This window comes from Theropithecus gelada, chromosome 3, assembly GCF_003255815.1.
Source record: "Theropithecus gelada isolate Dixy chromosome 3, Tgel_1.0, whole genome shotgun sequence".
NCBI lineage: Eukaryota > Metazoa > Chordata > Mammalia > Primates > Cercopithecidae > Theropithecus > Theropithecus gelada.
The window spans coordinates 56238813-56260178 of NC_037670.1; the positions used below are offsets into that span (position 1 = coordinate 56238813).

General features: G+C 44.7%; 1 long non-coding RNA gene and 1 pseudogene across 1 annotated transcript; both read left to right on the top strand.

Annotated features, from left to right (window-relative positions):
* Window positions 1-4131: 4131 nt before the first annotated feature.
* On the top strand, window positions 4132-8365 carry LOC112620772. The gene is made up of 3 exons (XR_003118590.1): window positions 4132-4475; window positions 6661-6719; window positions 7850-8365. It is a non-coding gene; the product is annotated as an uncharacterized LOC112620772 (long non-coding RNA).
* A 6513-nt stretch (window positions 8366-14878) lies between these two features.
* On the top strand, window positions 14879-14978 carry LOC112621882 (annotated as a pseudogene).
* The last annotated feature ends 6388 nt before the right edge of the window (window positions 14979-21366 follow it).

Below are 21366 nucleotides of genomic sequence, written 5' to 3' on the forward strand. Positions count from 1 at the left end.
TCAGAGCAGCTGCTGCCCTCTGGACACAGTGACAAAAGAACACTCTGGGCCTGGAGCCCTGGTCTGGGGCATTGGGCAAGGCTCTTGCACTTCTCTGAGCCATTTCCCCATCTGGAAAGTGTGCTGATTCTATCTCCCTGTGGGCACTGAGGGCTCAGTGTTAGTTTGAGAACCAGCATCTGGGGTTTGGGCTATAATTCCCCTTCAGCCCCATAGCTGGGGGGAACCAGGGACTTTGTCGGGATACCCCAAGCATCAGGCCAGCTTCCTGCCTCTGGCTTGGGCTCAGCATCTGAAGTAGTCTAGGTGGCAGATGGTCCTGGTGAGGATTGGGGCTTTTCCCCAGACTGAGGTCACACCCAGAGCCAGAAATCATGGTACCTGCTCTGGGCAAAGGTGCCAACCTGTATGACAAGAGCGAAACTCTGCTTCAAAAACAAAACAAAACAAAACAAAACAAAAACACCTTGCATCATTTCAGGGGGCTCACACCTCCCTAAGGGCCTGGTAATTGGCCTGCTCTGGCCTGCACCTGGCCCCCAGGGTACAGGGTAGAGGTAACACCCCACCTTACCTGGTTTCTTCCTGCCAGGGCCAATCTTAAGACCTCAAGACTTTACAGGCTATCCCACCTCCCCCTCTGGCCAGCCTTGAGCCCTTGTGGGTCCAGCACTTTTTCCAGGCTGTCTCCTGGTTGTCCTTCTGCCTCAAGGCCTGGCTCATGCTGCTCCCCCTCCCACTCACCAAGACCCACAAGGTCCACTCCACACCCAGCTCTGCCCCATCCCCTCGGATAGTCCTTTCTCTTTCCTCAGGTGACCAGGTGCATATCTTGGTGTGAGGACCTTCACTGCACCTGGGAATGCCTACTGGTCACCTCGGTGACAGGGACCAAGGCATTTACTTGATATGAGTGCCCTGGTTCACTGTCTACATGGCCAGGGAGGGAGTCAATAATAGACTTTTGACTTGCTGCAAGGACCAGTTCTCCTGGCCCCATGGCTCTAGGGATGGAGGACGCTGCAGAAGACACACCCCTCCCTTCCCAGCTGAGAACTGTGGGTCATCTCAGGGCAATTTCTCAGTCCCCACGTGCCCGACCCCCCAGCTCTGCAAATACCAAGCAGCGCAGCCTGCCTAGGGGACAGTGGGCTCAGGAGTACCCAGGTCGTCCCCAGAGTGCCCTTGCCAGGCCCCTCACCTAGCTGCTCTCACAGCTCTGTAGCAAGAGTTCTAACCTTTTTTGACTGGAGCCTGCTGAGAATAGGAGCTGTGGACTGTTTTCCCAGAAAGGCATGTACACGCTGTCCACACAAAACCTTGCATTGTGGTCGAGCGCAGTGACTCACGCCTATGGTCCCAGAACTTTGGGAGGCCAAGCCGGTTGGATCACCTGAGGTCAGGAGTTCGAGACCAGCCTGCCCAGCATGGTGAAACCCTGTTTCTACTAAAACTACAAAAAATTAGCCAGGCATGGTGGCAGCCACCTGTAATCCCAGCTACTCTGGAGGCTGAGGCAGGAGAATCACTTGAACCCGGGAGGTGGAGGTTGCAGTGTGGTAAGATTGTGCCACTGTACTCCAGCCTGGGTGATAGAAGCAAAACTCCGTCTCAAAAAACAAAACAAAACAAAACCTTGCATCCTTTCAGGGGGCTCACACCTCCCTAAGGGCCCCGTAATTAAACCCCTTGGGCCTGAGGGTGAGAAACCTTATCTCATTTCTTCCCCGAGTGATCAACCCAGGGGTAAAGAAGGAGAAGCCCAAAAGCAGGACCCATGAGAAGGACCCCCTCCTTCAGTTTGAGTCCCACTCCCTCCTGCCCCTGCCTCTCCTCTGTCCGGGACTACTCCCTGCTCTGCCCCACTCTTGGGGCCATAACCATCGGGAGCTGTGTTTGGCTACAGGCCCCAGCGGCAACCCTGGGCACAAAGTGGGCAGGGTCACCTGGTGGGGATCAGAGTAACATGGCAGGAAGTGAGGGGGAAAGCCACCCTGGAACCGTGCCTCTCTGCCCCCTGACGTCACTGGGTGCACTCCTCCCTCCACTCACTCAGGCAGTGGCATGAGTTCCATGGGAGTGATGTCCTGCTGCCTCTGCTGCCTCTTTTTCTTCTTGGGGCTACCATAATACTTTCCGTTCCCCAGCCCTGCCAACCTGGTGGGACATTGGACTTCCCTCTCACGGGGTCCTGGGGACAGACCCATCCTGTATCACACCCACAGAGAGACCCTTTTTTTCTTCAGGGCCTTGGGAACAGCCAGGTTCCATGAGTTAAATGCATATCTGAACCATACCAAGCTAGGATTGGGGTATACACTGTCCTCTACTGAAAAGTAGCTAGGGATTCCAACTAGGTGAGAGGGAGAGTGGGGCAGAGCCAGACCAGACCAGGACTGATGCCCTGGAAAAAGCCTGCCATCAAAGGTATTGGTGAGTGCTGGGTGCGGTGGCTCACTACTGTAATCCCAGCAATTTGGGAGGCTGAGACAGGTGGACTACTTGAGGCAAGGAGTTCGAGTCCAGCCTGAGCAACATCGCAAAACCCCATCTCTACTAAAAATAGAAAAATTAGCTAGGCAAGCTACGCTCCTGTCATCCCAGCTACTCAGGAGGCTGAGGCAGGAGAATCACTTGAACTGGGGAGGCAGAGGTTGAAGTGAGCCAAGATTGTGCCACTGCACTCCAGTCTGGGAGACAGAGTGAAACTGGGCTGCAAAAAAAGAGAAGAATATGGCCTTAGCAGAGGGGTCAGCCCGGCAGTGCTTTCCCTTGGGTTTCTCCTGGGTAGGCCTGTGCCGTGAAGAGGCACTTCCTTCTGCCTGTTCATGGCCCACAGCAAGAGAATGTCTGCTTCTGGGGGTTGGGTGGGGGACTGCTGGTGGAACTGGAAACCTTCTTCAGGAGGGGTTTTTTTGTTTTGTTTCCGAGATGGAGCGTCGCTGTGTCACCCAGGCTGGAGTACAGTGGCGCAATCTCAGCTCACTGCAACCTCTGTCCCCCCGGGTTCAAACAATTGTCATGTCTCAGCCTCTTGAGTAGCTGAGATTACAGGCATGTCCCACCATGCCTGGCTAATTTTTGTGTTTGTTGTATAGATGGCATTTTGCCATGTTGGCCAGGCTGGTCTCGAACTCCTGACCTCAAGTGATCCGCCCGCCTCAGCCTCTCAAAGTGCTGGGATTACAGGCATGAGCCACCGAGCCCAGCCCCTTCAGGTGGGTTTTGAGGCTTCACTACAATACTAGTTTCCTGTAGCTGCTGCAACAAATTACTTAAAACAACCCAAATATATTCCCTTACAGTTCTGAAGGCCAGAATTCTACAGTAAGTCCCACTGAGTCAAGGTGGGAGCAGGGTCGGTGCCTTCCGAGGCTCTGCAGGAGAATCCATTTCCTGGCCCTGGAGCCGGCATGCACTCCTCAGCTTGTGCTTCCTGTCTCAAATGACTGGAGTTTCCCACTATACCTCCCTCCGCTCTCCATCACCTGCTCTGCTCTTATAAGGATCCGGGTGAGTACATCAACCCTGCCGGTACAAGCCAGCCAAAGACCCTTAACTTCATTATATCTGCAAAGCCCCTTTTGCTATATAAGGTTATGTTCACCAGTTCCTGGGATTAGGATGTGGGCATCTTGGGGGCATCAGCCTACTACAGCTAAGCCGCAAAACTATTACACCCTCCTGGTGTTTCAATGATTGGGAAAAAAAGGGTTTACATTTTTTGCTTAGGAGTCCCTCTTAAACTTGTATCTGTAAGGTCTGGGGTCCCCCCTTAACCTTGTGTTTTTTTTGTTTTTTTGTTTTTTTGTTTTTTGAGATGGAGTCTTGCTCTGCCATCCAGGCTGGCAGTGGCGTGGTCTCGGCTCACTGCAACGTCTGCCTCCTGGGTTCAAGCGATTCTCCTGCCTCAGCCTCCTGAGTAGCTGAGACTACAGGCGCCCGCCACCGTGCCCGGCTGTTTTGTATTTTTGGTGGAGATGGGTGGGGATGGGGAGTGGGGTTTTGGCTGTGTTGCCCTTGGCTCAAAGCGATCCGCCTGTCTCTGCTGCCAAAGTGCTAGGATCATAGGCCTGCACCACCACACCCGGCTGCTGTACGGTCTTATTTCACACAGCTGAGACATGTTTCAGGAAGTTTGCTAAAAGACCCCTGGAGACCTCCTCATTGTGGCCTTCCTGTTACCGTGTTTAATTTGATTGAACTCCTCTGCCCTCCTGCTTTTCAGCTTCTCTAATAATCTCCCATTAAACCAATTCTAAACCACCAAAAAAGGGAAGTTTTTTTTTGAAAGCAGTAAAATGATGTGGATTGTTAGAATATAAAATATATGAAATAAGTCATTATATGTTAGTGCTGCTCTGACATAGGGACGTATTATTGAGAATCAACTTTTGCTCGATTTTCAGAGAAATGGAATAATTGTATCGCTGATCTACGTAAACAAATTGAAGAATTGTCTGAAAGAAAATATGGTATGTCTAAACTGGAAAAGTCCTGTAATCCTGTGTTCATGAGCATTTACACAGTGGAGTTACTCTTCATCATGGGGGTATCGTGGACAGGCCCAGGGCTGCCGGTGAGTCATGCCTCCTTACATGTTTCTCCTTGTCAGGTGCTTTGTAGTGTCTAAATATTGGAAACATTCTTTGTTTCTAGATTGCTGCAATGCTAAGGAAAAATTGTATTTCTTTAATTATTAGTTAGCATTTCTTTTAAACTCTCAACATGGAGATTGGGAATTTATTTACATATTTATTGCAAAGCCCTGGATCTTAGGGATTTCATTGAATTTTTTTTTTTTTTTTTTGAGACGGAGCCTCGCTGTGTCACCCAGGCTGGAGTGCAGTGGCGTGATCTCAGCTCACCACAACCTCCGCCTCCCGGGTTCAAGCAGTTCTCTGCCTCAGCCTCCCAAGCAGCTTGGATTACAGATGTCAGCCACTATGCCTGGCTGATTTTTGTATTTTTAGTAGAGACGGGGTTTCACGATCTTGGCTAGGCTGGTCTTGAACTCCTGACCTCCTGATCTACTCATCTCAGCCTCCCAAAGTGCTGAGATTACAGGTGTGAGCCACCATGCCTGGCCAAATATTGTTTTTTAAAACGAATTATTTCTCTTAGTCTGCTTTGTTAAATTTGGAATTCATCTGGGCGCGGTAGCTCATGCCGGTAATCTCAGCGCTTTGGGAAGTCGAGATAGGCAGATACCTGAGGTCACGAGTTCGAGACCAGCCTGACCAACATGGAGAAACCCTGTCTCTACTAAACATACAAAATTAGACAGGCATGGTGGCACATGTCTATAATCCCAGCTATTCAGGAGGCTGAGGCAGGAGAATCGCTTGAACCCGGGAGGCAGAGGTTGTAGTGAGCTGAGATTGCACCATTGCACTCTAGCCTGGGCAAAAAGAGCAAAACTCCCTCTCAAAATAAATAAATAAATAAATAAAAAGTTCAGTACTCACCAAGGTGCCCCTATTGTCTCTACTTTTTATCTTGATGCATCACTGAATTGACGTTAGATTTCAAACTCATCATTGCCCTTATATGATTCTAATCTGAAGCCACCTTTATATAATGATGAAAGAAGTTAGCAGTTATTATCCTCTGTCTGTTGGTATATATCAAATGCTCACCTAAAAAGAGCAACAACCAGTGGAAAACATCATGTGTTTTACTGTTTTTATTTGGATGACTATTTACTTGTAACCTACTAGCAAACTATAAAATTGTATGAGATGCAGAATTTTAACTGAATTACTTTAAGTGAACATTTAAACATGATAAACTATATTGATGGTATTTATGTTAATATACTTAAAATGAATATTTTTTTTTCATCATGGGTAATATAACCTACTTCTCAATGAAAATCTAGAATTAAATTTGCTAATGAATTCAGTAACATTTCCGTAATATTTTCAGTTATGTGCTTAAGGTTCTCTTAGTATTTCTCCCACTTTTTAATAGCTATGGCTTTTTTGCCTTTGGTTTTTTTTTTTTTTTTTTGGTTCATTTTAAAGCAAATATCTCACAATATGTGATACCTGGAAAACACTGTAACCTAGTGGTAAGACCATAGGCACTGGGGACACAGGCTGGCCATGTCTGTTCTCCTGTCTGAGCTTTAGTGTCCTCTTTTGTGGTCATGAGAACTGAAGATCTATCTCAAAGATCTGATAAGACAGTAAAGTGCTTCACATAATACCGGGCATATAAATACACAGTAAATGTTTCCTCCTTATATTTTTATTGATTGATTGAGACAGAATCTTGCTCTTTCACCCAGGCTGGAATGCAGTAATGTGATCATGGTTTCTGCAACATCCGCCTCCTGGGTTCAGGCAATTCTCCTGCCTCAGCCTCCCGAGTAGCTGGGATTACAGGTGCCTGCCACCACGCCCAGCTAATTATTGTATTTTTAGTACAGATGGGTTTTCACCGTGTTGACCAGGCTGGTCTCGATCTCCTGACCTCATGATCTGCCTGCCTCAGCCTCCCAAACTACTGGGATTACAGGCGTGATGAGCCGCTGTGCCCAACCTGTCTTTTCTTTTCACACCCACCCTTGGTGATGAAATGTTAAATATGTACTGATGGATATTACTTTACTGAATATTGACTAGTGAATATTAAGTATTTATTGTCACCTTTCAGACATGAACTTATGAATTCAACAGGTGAAGATTTACAACTTGATAAATCAGCTTCGTGAGGTACGTTTTCAGTCTTAAGTCAGATTAGAAGATTATGTGAAGTAATTAACGTGTAACATTGATTTCTTTTAATGGTGGCTTCCACATGAAGTAATATGCCTCTGAGTATTAATTATGTCCTCGGACAGGAGAATTCATGTTGTCAAAATTCTCATACTCTTTAGAATAAGAAACTCATTTTCTTTTTATTAACCCGTTATAAATACATGTAAATATTGCACTTATAGGTAGACAAAACTGAAAGAACAATATTTGTCCTACTTTTGACATGCCAGATTTATCTGGCATAATGCATTGAACAGGTTATTATTGAAGTCTACACCAGTCAACTGAACAAGCATTCATCAAATGTCCATGATATGCAGGACATAACAAGTTTTCTTTTAGAGTATGGAGCCGTGCATATTATCTTTTAATTAGATGACTTAGTTAGATATGTTTTTAAAGAAATAGAAATAATTGATTTTCTTGTTTTGGCTCTGGAGTGGAGTGGGGATAAAACAGAATGGAATCACACTGTTTAGATTTAATAAAATGGAAAGATTGCAGCAAGATCATATCCCTAGTCTCCCCATAGCAAATGTCACCTATGTCACCTGCTAGCTGTTTTTTGTTTTTTGTTTTTTAAGATGGAGTTTTGTTCTATCACCCATGCTGGAGTGCAGTACAATCTCAGGTACGATCTCAGCTCATGGCAAGCTGACCTCCTGGGTTCAAGCAATTCTCCCTGCCTCAGCCTCCTAAGTAGCTGGGATTACAGACCCCTGCCACCACGGCTGCCTCATTTTTGTATTTGTCGTAGAGTTGGCGTTTCACCATGTTGGCCAGACTGGCCTCGAACTCCTGACCTCAGGAGATTCACCCGCCTCAGCCTCCCAAAGTGCTGGGATTATGGGTGTGAGTCACTGCACTTGGATTTAATGGGATATTTCACTACAGACTTTGATAAACAGAATATTAGCATTTTTGGTGTTCTTTTTGTTTTACTCATACTATTTTTCTTTGGACTCAATTACAATAACAGAATTAAAGATCAAAATGTAAAAGTTAAAGACCAATACAGATTCAGTAATTATTCTTTTCTATATATTGTGTTTAAATGATATCCCTTTTTCTTTTTGTCCTTATAGTTCGAGCTGTAAAAGCCAAAGGTCCAGTGATGATCCCATACCCTTTTTTCCAGTCTCATGTTGAAGATTTTTATGTAGAAGGCCTTCCCAAAGGAAATTTTTTTTTTTTTTTTTTTTGAGATGGAGTTTCACTCTTGTCACCCAGGCTGGGGTGCAATGGTGCAACCTTGGCTCACTGCAACCTCTGCCTCCTGGGTTCAAGCGATTCTCCTGCCTTAGCCTCCCAACTTGCTGGAATTACAGGTGCCCACCACCACTCCAGGCTACTTTTTGTATTTTTAGTGGAGATGGGGTTTCACCATGTTGGCCAGGCTGGTCTTGAACTCCTGACCTCAGGTGATCTTCCCGCCTCAGCCACCTAAAGTGCTGGGATTACAGGCGTGAACCCATGCCCAGCCAGGAATTTTGTTTTTTAAGAAGGCTGTCTACTAGTGGAATTCCTGGCCTTGAGAGGATATTACTTTTGAAGGAAAGGATTTCTTTCATTAATAGAAGGTAAGATTCTTGGATTCTTACAGGACTCTTATCTCTGTTCTGAGTAATCCATCTTTTTTATTGTTGACCAATAGTCATACCACTAGGGTTATATTTAATTAAGTCTGAGTTATTTTATGTTTTTTTTGGTTTTGTTTTGTTTTGTTTTTAAGACTGAATTTTGCTCTCATTGCCCTGGCTTAAGGGTGATGGTATGATCTCAGGTCACCACATTCTCTGCCTTCCAGGTTCAAGCAATTCTCCTGCCTCAGCCTCCTGAGTAGCTGGGTTTACAGGCATGTGCCACCATGCCTGGCTAATTTTTTGTATTTTTAGTAGAGATGGTGTTTCACCAGGTTGACCAGGATGGTCTCCAACTCCTGGCCTTGGGTGATCCACCTGCCTTGGTCTCCCAAAGTGCTGGGATTACAGACGTGAGCCACCGTGCCTGGCCTGGGCCTGCTTCTCTTTTTCTTTTTTTTCATTAGCAGCTTAAAATTGGTGCCTTATTCAGACATAAGCAAAAGAATATTAGCCCGCTTTGGATATAGGTGTGAGCCCATATATGATTTTCCTAGTTTCTCCTCCCCCTTCGCTTTTTGCTCTCTTGTTAGTATGTTAATTGTTTTTTCTCTCTGAATCTTTTTTCCTCATTTCTTTGGCAGACATTTTTACTCGTCTTGGAAGAGTAGGTGAAGAGCTGTTTTTAGGACTCTTTGAAAGGGTACAGTATGGATGACAGTCTTGGCTAATGGTAACCAGATCGAGGGAGCCAGGGTCAGCGTGAGCTAGCATCAGTGCAAATTAGCAAAGCACTGGCACTCAGTGGCAGGAATACAAGTGACCGCAAAGTGTTAAACACATCTGGAAAGGGATACTGACATCATCCTCAGAATCTGTGGGGAATACACATAGCTTGTAAGACCCATTCCTCTTTGACCCTATAAAGGTTCTTTAAAGAATAATACCCTTAGCGGTTTTCTAGCCAGCTTGCCTGCTTGTTTATCTTTGAGGACAACATGCCTTGTGGAGCTCCACAGGCCCCAGAGGTGTATGAATTCTGCATTTGAAAGTGCTGAAGCTGAGAGACTGGATCTTGGTAGACCCCAAGAGGTCTGCTTTTCCTCTACTCATTGTTCCTTTTTTTCCTGGCAGCTGGCATTGCTGTTTAAATGGGTTGTTCTTTGCTGTTTAAGTTGTTTGGTAGTGGTGTGTCAGGATTTGGGTTTTCTGGATACTTTCCCAGCTGGTGACTTGAGTGGTGGTTAGGGAGGAGCTGTTTTAGGGCTGTTCTGGAGCTGTTGAGTCGGGTGTATGGATACTCACAGCTCGTCTGTTGAGGAGAATGCTGTTCTCATTGTGCTGCCTTTGGTGGCGCTGTGTGTGGCCCTTTAGATGTGGGTGGAAGTGAGTTGGGGCAGTTAATGAGATCTTTTTTAGGTGCTTTTGATAAAGTAGCCTGCACTACAGGATTCATTGTGACTTTTTTCCTTACCTGCGCATATTTCTCTGCTAGCCTTTGCTATCTTTCTCATGCCTTTGATTTTCCCAGCTCCACTTGGTTGAATTTACGTAAGTGCTCTGCTGTGGTTTAAATACATTCTCCAAAGTTTATGTGCTGGAAACTCAGTCCTCAATGCAACAGTTTGGATGTGGGGCCTAATAAGAGAGCCCTCATGAGTGAGTTAATGTTGTTATTGTGGTAATAGATAAGTAATCACAGAGTGGGTTTATTATAAAAGAGAGTTTAGCCCCTTTTGTCATCTTGCTTTCTTGCAGTCTATTTTCCTTCTGCCTTTTGTCGTGGGATGATGCAGCAAGAAGACCCTTACCAGATGCAGTCCCCTCAACCTTGGAATTTCTAGCATCCAGAAATGTAAGAAATAAATGTCCTTTCCTTTCCTTTCCATTCCGTTCCTTTCCGTTCCGTTCCTTTCCGTTCCTTTCCTTTCCTTTCCTTTCCTTCCTCCTTTCCCTTCTCCTCCCTTTTCTTCCTCTCTTCCCTTCTCCTCCCTTCTCTTCCCTTCCCCTCCCACTCTCTCTCTCTCCCTGCCTCCTTCTCTCCCTGCCTCCTTCCCTCTTTCCCTTCCTTCCCTTCCTTTCTTCCCTTCCTTCCCTTCTCTTCCTTTCCTTCCTTCCATTCCTTCCTTTCCTTCCCTCCTTCCCTTTTTCTCTCCTCCCCTCCTTCCTTCCTTTTTTTTCCTTCATTCCTTTTTTTCTTTGTATAAATTATGCAGTCTGTGGCATTCTTTTATAGCAGCATGAAATAGACAAAGACAGACTTCATTTTCAAGAGCAAGCCCTTTTGTAGTTTCTGAGCGAATTATGACTGCAAAGGAAGTTCTATAGGTAGCCTTAGATCCACTACCTAGGAAGCATGCTGCCAAACAGTCCTAGCATCTAGGATTCGATCAAGTGCTGGGCAACATGATACCTCTGCAATTTAGTACCCGCTATGTACCTCCAGTTGGCTCAGCCCATCAGGGCTAAAACTACCCCTCATATCCTAGTGTCTCTTGTAGGCAGAAGCCTTGCCTAAACCCTAAGCTGCTTGGCTCACATTCTGTCTTGTGCTTTTTTTGGAGGGGGTTTAAATATGCACAAAAGAAATATGATGAACCTCCATGTACCCAACCCGCAGATTAAGCAGTTACCTCCATTTTTTTTTAGATTTGTTTCATCTTCTTCAATCCCCCTAAAAATGTATGTTTGTAAGGGAAAAACTGAATAAATAGCTAATTCTCCACCCTACCTCTCATTTTTAAGTCACTTTTCAGAGTAGTAAGTTAGTAACCTAATAACCTTCCCTCTAGTGACCAATAGTTTTTTTCTGAATACCATTGTGAACTCATAGATTATTGTTTGCATTTGATGTATTTCAGGCCATTGCAGTCTTTATTGTTTTGGATGCTTACATTGTCTCATCGAGGTTAGTAATTATCTCTTCAAGTTGACTCTCCTGTCTTTTTGACATGATCCTGTTAGACTTTGATGGCTTCCTTGCTTTCTGGCCAAAAAGATGTTTGGATCAATATACTGTACCGTACATGGAGTCAGCCATTTCTCTAGGGGGACTTGATTCCTTTTAGTAGAGAACACAGTTTGGGGTCTTGGACTGAATGACTTGTGAACCTCCTCTCCTGAGACTACAGCCTGCATCTTTGCATATAGCCCGTTTGGAGCTCTTGCTGAGCACTAACAGATCTTCTAAAACTGCCATGTAGTTCTGCCTCACTCTTACAAAGATTCATCTCTTGAGAGTTTTGTGCTCTACCCCCAGATGTGGTCTTTCTGGTTCTGAAGCTTTTGTTTCAATCACCCTGAATTTCACCAGCCTTATGCATGCCGTACTTTGGATTGCTAACCCGCTCTCACTGGAGCCAATTTCTCTGGTTAGAATAGTTGCCACGACCCATGCCTAATACTCTAGTAAACAAGTTTCTACCTGGGCTTAGGTTAACTTTTGCTCCTTTGGGCCCTGTGCTCTACCAGCATTCCATTTTTCTGAAACTCTGCCTCACCTCAAGAACGTATCTGTTCTTTAATGGTTTACTGCTGCTTCCTGGGTTCGAACGAACCCAGTTCAGGAGTTTCTGTTTTAGTTTGAGATCTTATAAGCCTGTCTCATCAGGTTGGTGTCAGCCCAGCTCTAGGGTTAGGCAGAATTGGGTGGGGGCTGTAGTGCATTTTTGGCACAGCATGTACCTGGCTGACTAGTTATCTGTCTTTTCTTTCCTGCTGCAATTCATGGGTCTTAACATCTTCTGAATGGTGTTTAGTAGGTCATCCTGTTGATTTCCTGCTAGGGAATAGCATACTCTGGCTCTGTGCCATTGGCCAATGGACTTAAGTGTAGATGACAGGCTGCATTTTTGTTAAACGGAACAATATGAAGAGTTGGCATTGTAAATAAAAAAGGCTTGACAGCAGGGCCCATTTGAATGGTTGATCTTTGGCTCCTGTGTTGATATAGGCAGATCCTTGATGGGAATTTGGAATGATATTAGATCACTTGGTACATCAAGTCATCCTCAAGGTTGTCTGTGTGACAGTCTTGAATGATATTTTGTGAATCTTTGGAGATTCTCTGCATAGGGTTTAATCATTTAATTATTTTAGTCGAGCCTGTTTAGTTTCTTTGCAAGGAGATAAGAAATGTGAAAGAGATGGAGACATTAGGGAAAAAAGCCAGGGGCCTTGTTTCCCCACCCTCTACTTGGGTTCTGGAACTGTACTCATAGGTGAGTAGTGAGGAGCTGGGCCCAAGCACATTAATCCTAGATCTAGCTCTGCTTTGCATTTTCTCCGGTTCTTGTATCAAATTTACTGCAAGCCACCCAGAGTAGTATGTAGAGGAGTCATTCAGGACCATGCTTATACTTCATTATATCAAATGGGAGATCCAGTAATTTATAGCCTGTGATTTCTGGAGTCTGGAGATGGCTCTGCATAAGCTTTGCTGAAGCAGATTTTATTACATTAGAAGAGAACCTAGCTGGCTGCATCCTACACTGGAAGCTTTTAGATGCTAATAAGGAGGTCATGTAAAGGTCACAGAATGACTCTGGAATCCATTCCCCGCCAAAAAAGAATAATGACATTCTAGGTTGGCCTCTTTTCATTTCCCTTTGATTTTGAGTAATAAATTATCTCTTCACTTCCCAGCTGAACAGTTTGGGAGTCTCTATTCCCTAGAAAGACTCTGGTCACATACCCATCAGATTAAATTAGGTGAAAACTCTTTGGCCTTAATGAATGTTAAAGAATTTCAAAGGGCTAATGGAAATTATTGTAGAAGTAACTGCAACCTCCGCCTTCCAGGTTCAAGCAATTTTCCTGCCTCAGCCTCCTGAGTAGTTGGGATTACAGGCATCCACCACCACGCCCAGCTAAGTTTTGTATTTCTGGTAGAGATGGGGTTTCACCATGTTGGCCAGGCTGATCTAGAACTTTTGACCTCAGGTAATCCGCTCACCTTGGCCTCCCAAAGTGCTGGGATTACAGGCGTGAGCCACTGCGCCCGGTTAAACTCCAGTTTTTCATGTTCCCTGCATAGGTCAGGGTCTTAGGTAGAGATTCATTCTAGCAGAACCCCCTGGATTTTAAGGCAGGCGTTCCATTTATTAATTAACAAAGGAGGCATATTTCTTCCCTGGTAACCTAAAGATTTAGGTCATTTTCTCAGGGACTCCATTTCCACTGTGAGAGTTCTTGGAAAACTAAGCAGAGGATGAGGAAAAGGTTGTAAACAAGTTTGCTAGTCTCTCCCTGTCCTACAAAAGAGTATACCTCTTCTGTAACCAGAAGACCCTTTTGATTAGTCAAGGCTGGGCAGACTGAGATGAGGGTGTGTGTGTGTGTGTTTGTGTGTGTGTGTGTGTGTTGAGACAGGGTCTCACTCTGTCACCTAGGCTGGAGTTCTGTGGTGAGATCAGAGCTCACTGAAGCTTCCACTTCTTGGGCTCAAGCAATCCTCCTATTTCAGCCTCCAGAGTAGCTGGGACTATAGGAATGTGTTACCACACCCAGTTCATTTTCTAATTTTTTGTGGAGATGAGGTTTCACTGTGTTGCCCAGGCTGGTCTTGAACTCCTGGCCTCACGGGGTCCTCCTGCCTTTGTCTCCCAGTGGCTGGGATTATCGGTATGAGCCACCTCACCTGGCCTGCAATGATTTTTCAACAATGTACTTTCTCTTTTACAGAGCCGCCTAAGCTAAAGATTCCCTTGAGAACAGGTACCGTCCTGTGGTTTCATGGCCTTTCTTCCATTTGTGGTTCTTGCCAAGTGGAATTTCAATGACAACTTATCAAGATGGATAAACCCAAGTTTCCCAGTGCTGGAATATAGAAAATGGATGGACAAGTAAGTCCCACTCAGCACCCATAGCCCAGGCATGGGGACCTCAACACACGTGAGCCCCAGACATCACCTTTCATTGTGAGTAGCTCTGAGATGACACTTCTGCTGTTCCCAATTCCAGTGTTAATTGCACTAGATAGTTATTTTATGAAGAATTTTCCTATGCCACAATCCTGACCATATCTTCAAGTGAACAGAAAAATTCTATTAATAAGTCAACCTTCTGTCTCACGCTGTTGCCCATACTGGAGTGCAGTGGTGCAATTATGGCTCACTGCAGCCTCAACCTCCTGGGCTCAAGCCTCACAAGTAGCTGGGACTCCAGGTGCTTGTCACCACCCCTCACTCATTTTCCCATTTGTTTTGTGTGGGATTCCACAGGACTCACTTTGAAAACTTGAGTATGCTTGGATTTTGGTATACACAGAAATGGGGGAGCTGAAACTAATCCCCCCACATACCAAGGGACAAATTGTATCTGTTTTTGCAATTATACTGTAGGATACATTATGTTCCATGACAATGGTAATTTTTAATGACAATTTTTAATTGAGTAAAATTACCATAAAAATAGTAATAGTAGCAGCTAATATTTACTGAGCTATTACTAGGTACCTATAAATACCGTTGATTTTTGAATTCCCCATAACTCTTCCTTATTTCACTTAATCACTCTATCTTAAATTACTCATGCTTGCTTCAGTAGCACATGTACTTAAGTTGGAACAATAGAGAGATTGGCATGGCCTCTGTGAAAGAATGACATGCAAATTTGTGAAGCATTACATATTTTTTTAAAAAAAGAGAAAAAAATTACTCCCAGATTTTCATTGTGTTTGTGCATATGACCTTTTGTTTAGGTTGAATTATATCCAAAGATGATATTTCCAGAAGTGAGATTACTGTGAATCACAGGATATGAGCATTCTTATTACCCTTGATGTAAATTGCCGAGCTTTCAGGCATGGTGGCTGTCAGCTTATATAATTCCAGCACTTTGGGAGGCTGAGGTGGCAGGATTGCTTGAGGCCAGGAGTTGGAGGAGGCAGTATAATGAATCACTGTGTGTATTTAAAAAAATTTCCAAGCCTTATCCTGGAAGGCTTATATACAGTTTAAACACCATTAATACTACAAGAAAATGTCCATTTCAGTGCACCTTCACAGGCATATGTATTTAACAAGTTATTTTCTGTATGATAAATAAAAGATCTCATATTACTATGTCACCTTTTTTTTTTTTTTTTTTGAGACGCAGTCTCGCTCTGTCGCCCAGGCTGGAGTGCAGTGGCATGATGTCGGCTCACTACACTGCAACCTCTCTGCCTCCCAGGTTCAAGTGATTCTCCTGCCTCAGCCTCCTGAGTAGCTGGGATTATAGGCACACACCACCACGTCTGGCTAATTTTTGTATTGTTAGTAGAAACGGGGTTTCACCATGTTGATCAGGCCGGTCTCGAACTCCTGACCTTGTGATCTACCCGCCTGACCCTCCCAAAGTGCTGGATTACAGGCATGAGCCACTCGCCCAGCCTATTTGTCACATTTTTTTTAATGTTTTCTTAAGTTAGCTTATTAGCTTTATTTCTCTATTGTCCTTTTTTTTTTTTTTTTTTGTTTGAGATTAAGTCTTGCTCTGTCTCCCAGGCTTGAGTGTAGTGGCACAGTCTCAACTCACTGCAGCCTTGACCTCCTAGGCTCAGGTGATAACTTCCACCTCAGTAGTTGGGACTGTAGGCACATGCCACTATGCCTGGCCAATTTTTGTTTTATTGTTTTTAGTACAGACGAGGTCTTACTTTGTTTCTTAGACTGGTCTGAAACTCCTGCCCTCAAGCGATCCCCCCCACCATCCCCTCCCAAAGTACTGGTATTATAAGCATGAGCCACCATGTCTGGGGTGTCCATTCTTTTCCATTTATTTATAGAGTTAATTTGTCTTTTACTAATTTGATGATCTGTTTAATCTTAAATTATAAAAATAGTAAACATTTTTAAATAAATAAGTGAAAATTTTCCTTTACTCTTTAGACCCATAATCTTATCTCAGGAAATAATTGCTGTTGAGAAAATGGGCCATATCCTTCAAGATACATACATGGTGATTGAACATCACTTCACATTTTCATATTTCATAGACATTTGTGCCAATACCTATTGATCTATCTTAATCCTTTTCATAGTTGCATGATATTTTATTACATGGATGTATCACAATTTACTAGTCAACTGCTGTAGGCATTTAGGCTCCTTCTAATATTTGCTTTGAGCTCTTTATATAATTAAAAATTAAACCCCTCAGCCAGGTGTGGCAGCTCACACCTGTAATCCCAGCACTTCGGAAGGTTGAGATGGGAGAACTGCCTGAGTGTGGGAGATCACCACCAGCCTGGTCCACATAGCGACACTTTGTCTCTACTAAAAATTAAAAAGAAAAATGAGCTACACATTGCACTGTACACCTGTAGTCCCAGCTACTGGGGAGGCTAAGACTGGAGGATCACTTGAGCCTAGAAGGTCGAGGCTGCAGTAAGCTATGATCACACCACTACACTTTAGCTTTGGTAAGAGCAAGACTGCGTTTCTTAAACAAAATAAAAATTAGATGGGAATATTGCTCAAACCGTGGAGGTTGAGGCTGCAGTTAACTGTGATTGCACCACTGCAGTCCAGCCTAGGTGATAGAGCAAGATCCTTTCTCTAAAAATAAAATAAAATAAAATAAAATAAAAATTAACCTTCTATCATATTTCCCAGTAACACGTTCCCTCCTACGTTTCTCCTAGAAGCCCTTGAATTTTGTTTGCTTTTCACATACCATTTAAAACTTTTTAAGTACTGATGTCTGTCTGTGTCGTCCCTCTTTTTTTTTTTTTTTTTAAAGAATGTCTTTTTGTCACTTCCAGCTGGATCTACCATGAAAGACTTCAGAGTCCAGGAAGAGAGACTGACTGGGCAACATGTTATTCAGATACAAAAAGACTTGCACTGTAACTCAAAAATGATCAAATGATAGTGCATGCATCAAGTACAGTGAGAAGCTCTTCTGGAGGGTGAGAGAAGCTTCCAGTTAAGGTGACATTGAAGCCAGGTCCTGAAAGATGAGGAAGAGTTGTATGAGAGTGGGGAGGGAAGGGGGAGGTGAAAGGATGGGGAATGGGCTGGGATGGGATGGAGTGAGCAGCCCAGGCAGGGAAACCAGCACTGTACAGACCTGAACAATGAAGATGGCACATTTTGTTCAGAGAATGGTGAATTAAGTGTGGCAGGAATGCTTTGGAGAAATGGTCATTTGCTTGTCTGGAATTTTGCCTGAGACCTCATTACAGTTTCTAAGTTTTTGATGTTATCATGCATCACTGTCCTTGTCAAACAGTATGATGATCACAATAACATCAAGCATAATATTTCATTAATTCTCACAAAAACAGGTAGGTGCCACAGTTATCCCCATTTTATGCACAAAATGATGAAGACTTGGGGTTAATGAGCGATTTGCCCAAGCTCACCTGGTTATTAAGACTGAGTCAAATGTTAGGTCTGGTCTGACTTTAATGCTTGCCTTGTTCATGAACACCGTGCATTGTCTCTCCTATGCAGTTAAGCAGGTAGACAGGTAAGAGAAGAACTCATGTTTCTCTCTACTCACATGCTTCTGACCAAATGTGTGTGTGGAGTTTCTACACCAATTCTCCAACTCTCTGGATACCAACTGCGTATTCCACAATTCCATTCCGATACTACCTCGGGTTAATGCAGACCTCACAGGTTAGGGGCTCAGTCCCACGAGACCACCCTCACTTCAGATGCCAATTGCAAGTCTTAGGTTGTCACCTGTATTTCGACCAACCAGTTAGAAATCAGGGTTTCCCATGACACAGAACTTAGAAAAGCAGGATTTTTTTTCTTTTCTTTTCTTTTTTTTTTTTTTAAGAGACAGGGCCTCGCTCTGTTGTCCAGGCTGGTGTGCAATGGTGCAGTCGTAGCTCATTGAAGCCTCAACCTCCAGGGCTCAAGTGATTCTCCTGCTTCAGCCTCTCAAGGAGCTGGAATTACAGAGTTCCCACCACCACATCTGGCTAATTTATTTTTTGTATAGATGGTGTCTTCTTATGTTTCCCAAGCTGGTCTCAAATTCCTAAGCTCAAGTGATTCCGCCAACCTCTGCCTCCCAGAGTCCTGGGATTACAAGCGTGAACCACCGCATGTGCCAGCTTATTTTCTATTACTGGCTTAATGTAAAGGCTCCATCTCAGGAACAGCCAATGAAAGAGATGCACAGGATAAGGTAAGTGGGGAGAGGCACAGAGCTTCCATGCCCTCTGTTGGGCATGCTACCCTCCCAGGACCTCCTTGTGTTCAGCAATGTGGAAGCTCTCCAAACCCTGCTGTTTGGGTTTTTATGGAGGCATGATTGATAAAATCATTGGCCATTGGTAGTTAAGTCAATCTCCAGTTCCTTTTGCCTCCTGGAGTTCAGCAGGTGAGGCTGAAAGTTCCAAGCCTCAAAAAATGTGGTTGGGGCCGAGCGCGGCAGCTCACGCCTGTAATCGTAGCAGTTTGGGAGGCCGAGGCATGTGATTCATTTGAGGTCAGGAGTTTGAGATCAGCCTGACCAACATGGTGAAATCCCATCTCTACTAAAAATAACAAAAATTAGCTGGGCGTTATGGCACATCCCTATAATTCCAGCTACTCAGGAGACTGAGGCAGAAGAATTGCTTGAACCCAGGAGGCGGAGGTTGCAGTGAGCTGAGATTGTGCCATTGCACTCCAGCCTGGGCAACAGAGCGAGACTCCGTCTCAAAAAAAAAAAAAATGCGACTGGTTCCTCTGGCAGCCAGCCCTCCTTCTGAAGCAGTCTAGGAGCTTGTAGCCACTCTGTCAGCTCAACAGCATCCCACATGCATTCTTACCATGCTGCAGATCTGAAAGCCCTTAGAGGCTCTTGTGTCAGGAACCTGGGACTAAGACTAAATATCAAAACAGAAAATGCTCCTATTACCTTTGTCACTAAGGGCTTTATAAGAGCTTTAGAAGCTCTATGCCAGGAACCAGGGGCAGAGACCAAATATATATTTCTTTTCTTATATTTGAGACAGAGTCTCACTCTGCCACTGAGGCTGGAGTGCAGTGATGTGATCATAGCTCACTGCAGCCTTGACCTCCTAGGCTAACACGATCCTCCACCTTAGCCTGTCCAGTAGCTGGAACTACAGGCGTGCATCACCATGTCCAGCTGATTTTAATTTTAATTTTGTAAAGGCAGGGTCTTCCTATGTTCCCTAGGCTGATCTCAAACTCTTGACCTCAAACATTCCTTCCTCTTTGGCCTCCCAAAGTGTTGGGATTACAGATGGGAGCCCCCATGCCCACCAATCACAAGGATCTTTATAAGAGAAAGAAGGAGGTAAGAGAGTCAGAATTAGAGAAGGAGATGTGGTGATGGAAGAAGAGGTCAGAGAGGGAGATTTGAAGATGCTGCACTTCTGGCCTTGAATATGGCATCAGGGGCCATCTTCAATGTGAGTCAAAGATTGGGGGTGGCTTCTAGAAGCTGGAAAAGGCAAGGGAGCACATTCTCTCTAGAGCCTCCAGAAGGAATGCAGCCCCTCTGACGCCTGACTTTAGCCTTAATAGACCTAGTTGGGCTTCTGGCCCCCAGAACGGTAAGATGGTAGATTTATGGTGTTTGAAGGCACTAAATGTAGGGTATTTTGTTGTAGCAGCAAGAAAAAATGAACATGAAGCCAGAGCTTCATGTTACAGTTGCTCACACCTATAATCCCAGGATGTTAGGAGGCTGAGGTGGGAGGATCACTTGAGCCCAGGAGCTTAAGACTAGCCTGGGCAACATAATGAGACCTCATGTCTTAAAACAATTTGTTTTAAAGGCTAGGCGTGGTGGCTCTCATTTGTAATCCCTGCAGTTTGGGAGGCTGAGGAGGGTGAATCACAAGGTCAGAAGTTCAAGACCAGCCTGGCCAAGATGGTGAAACCCCATCTCTACTAAAAATACAAAAATCAGCCAGGTGTGGTGATGGGTGCCTGTAATCCCAGCTACTCGGGAAGCTGAGTCAGAGAATCACTTGAACCCAAAAGGCAGACATTGCAGTGAGCCGAGATCGCGCCATTGCACTTCAGCCTGGGCGACCGAGACTGTGTCTCAAAAAAAATAAAAATAAAAAAAGCCAGGTGTTGTGGCATGCAGCTGTAGTCTCAGTTCCTAGGGAGGCTGAGGCGGGAGGATTGTTTAAACCTGGGAGATTGAGGTTGCTGTAAGCTGTGATTGCACCACTGTACTTCAGCCTGAGCAATAAAGCAAGACCTTGTTTCAAAAAGAAAGAAAGAAATGAGCATGGTGGGAATGGGGACAAATGGCAATGTTAAGTAGAGTGATCAGGGTTGGCCTCATAAGTGAAAATTGAGCAAAAGTTTGAAGCAGGTGATGGAGCTGGCCAAGGTGCTGAAGGAAGAGCATTGTAGGCTGAGTCAACAGGGTAAAGGCATTAGGAGGAAACTCCCTGGTGTGTCTGAGGCTCTGGAAGGAGGCCAGTGGAGCAAAGGGATAGAGGAAGTGAAGTCAGCGAGGAGACCAGGGAGTTGCTGGGCTGGAATCAGTACAGATCACGTAAGCCCTGGGATGCTATTGCTGGGGCTTTGGCTTTTACTCTGACTAAAATGGAACCACCGAGGGGTTCTGAACAGAGAGGCGACATGATCTGTCTCCTGATTTAAAAGCATGCCCTGGCTGCCAAGTTGAGAAAGACTCTGGGAAGATTTGGGTAGAATCACGGGGGCCAAGCTGTGGCAACATCCCGATGGGAGATGATAGTGGTCCTGACCGAGTGCATGGTGGTGGTGAGAGATGGTCAGAGCCTGGATACATGTTGAAGTCAGTAAATAGGATTTCCTGACAGACTGGGTGTGAGCTGTGAGGGAAGGCAGGGGTCAAGGTTGAGTTTGATTCTAATTGAATTATTAATTTTTAAAAACCCTACTGCCTTTCCCAATCCTACCAAGTAAAGGATGCTGGATAAAAAAAAATCCCAAGTCAGGTCAGGGTCAGTGGCTCACACCTATAGTTCCAACAGTTTGAGAGACAGAGATGGGAGTATGTTTTAAGGCCATGAGTTTGAGAGCAGCCTGGGCAACATAGCAAGACCTCCTCTCTACAAAAAT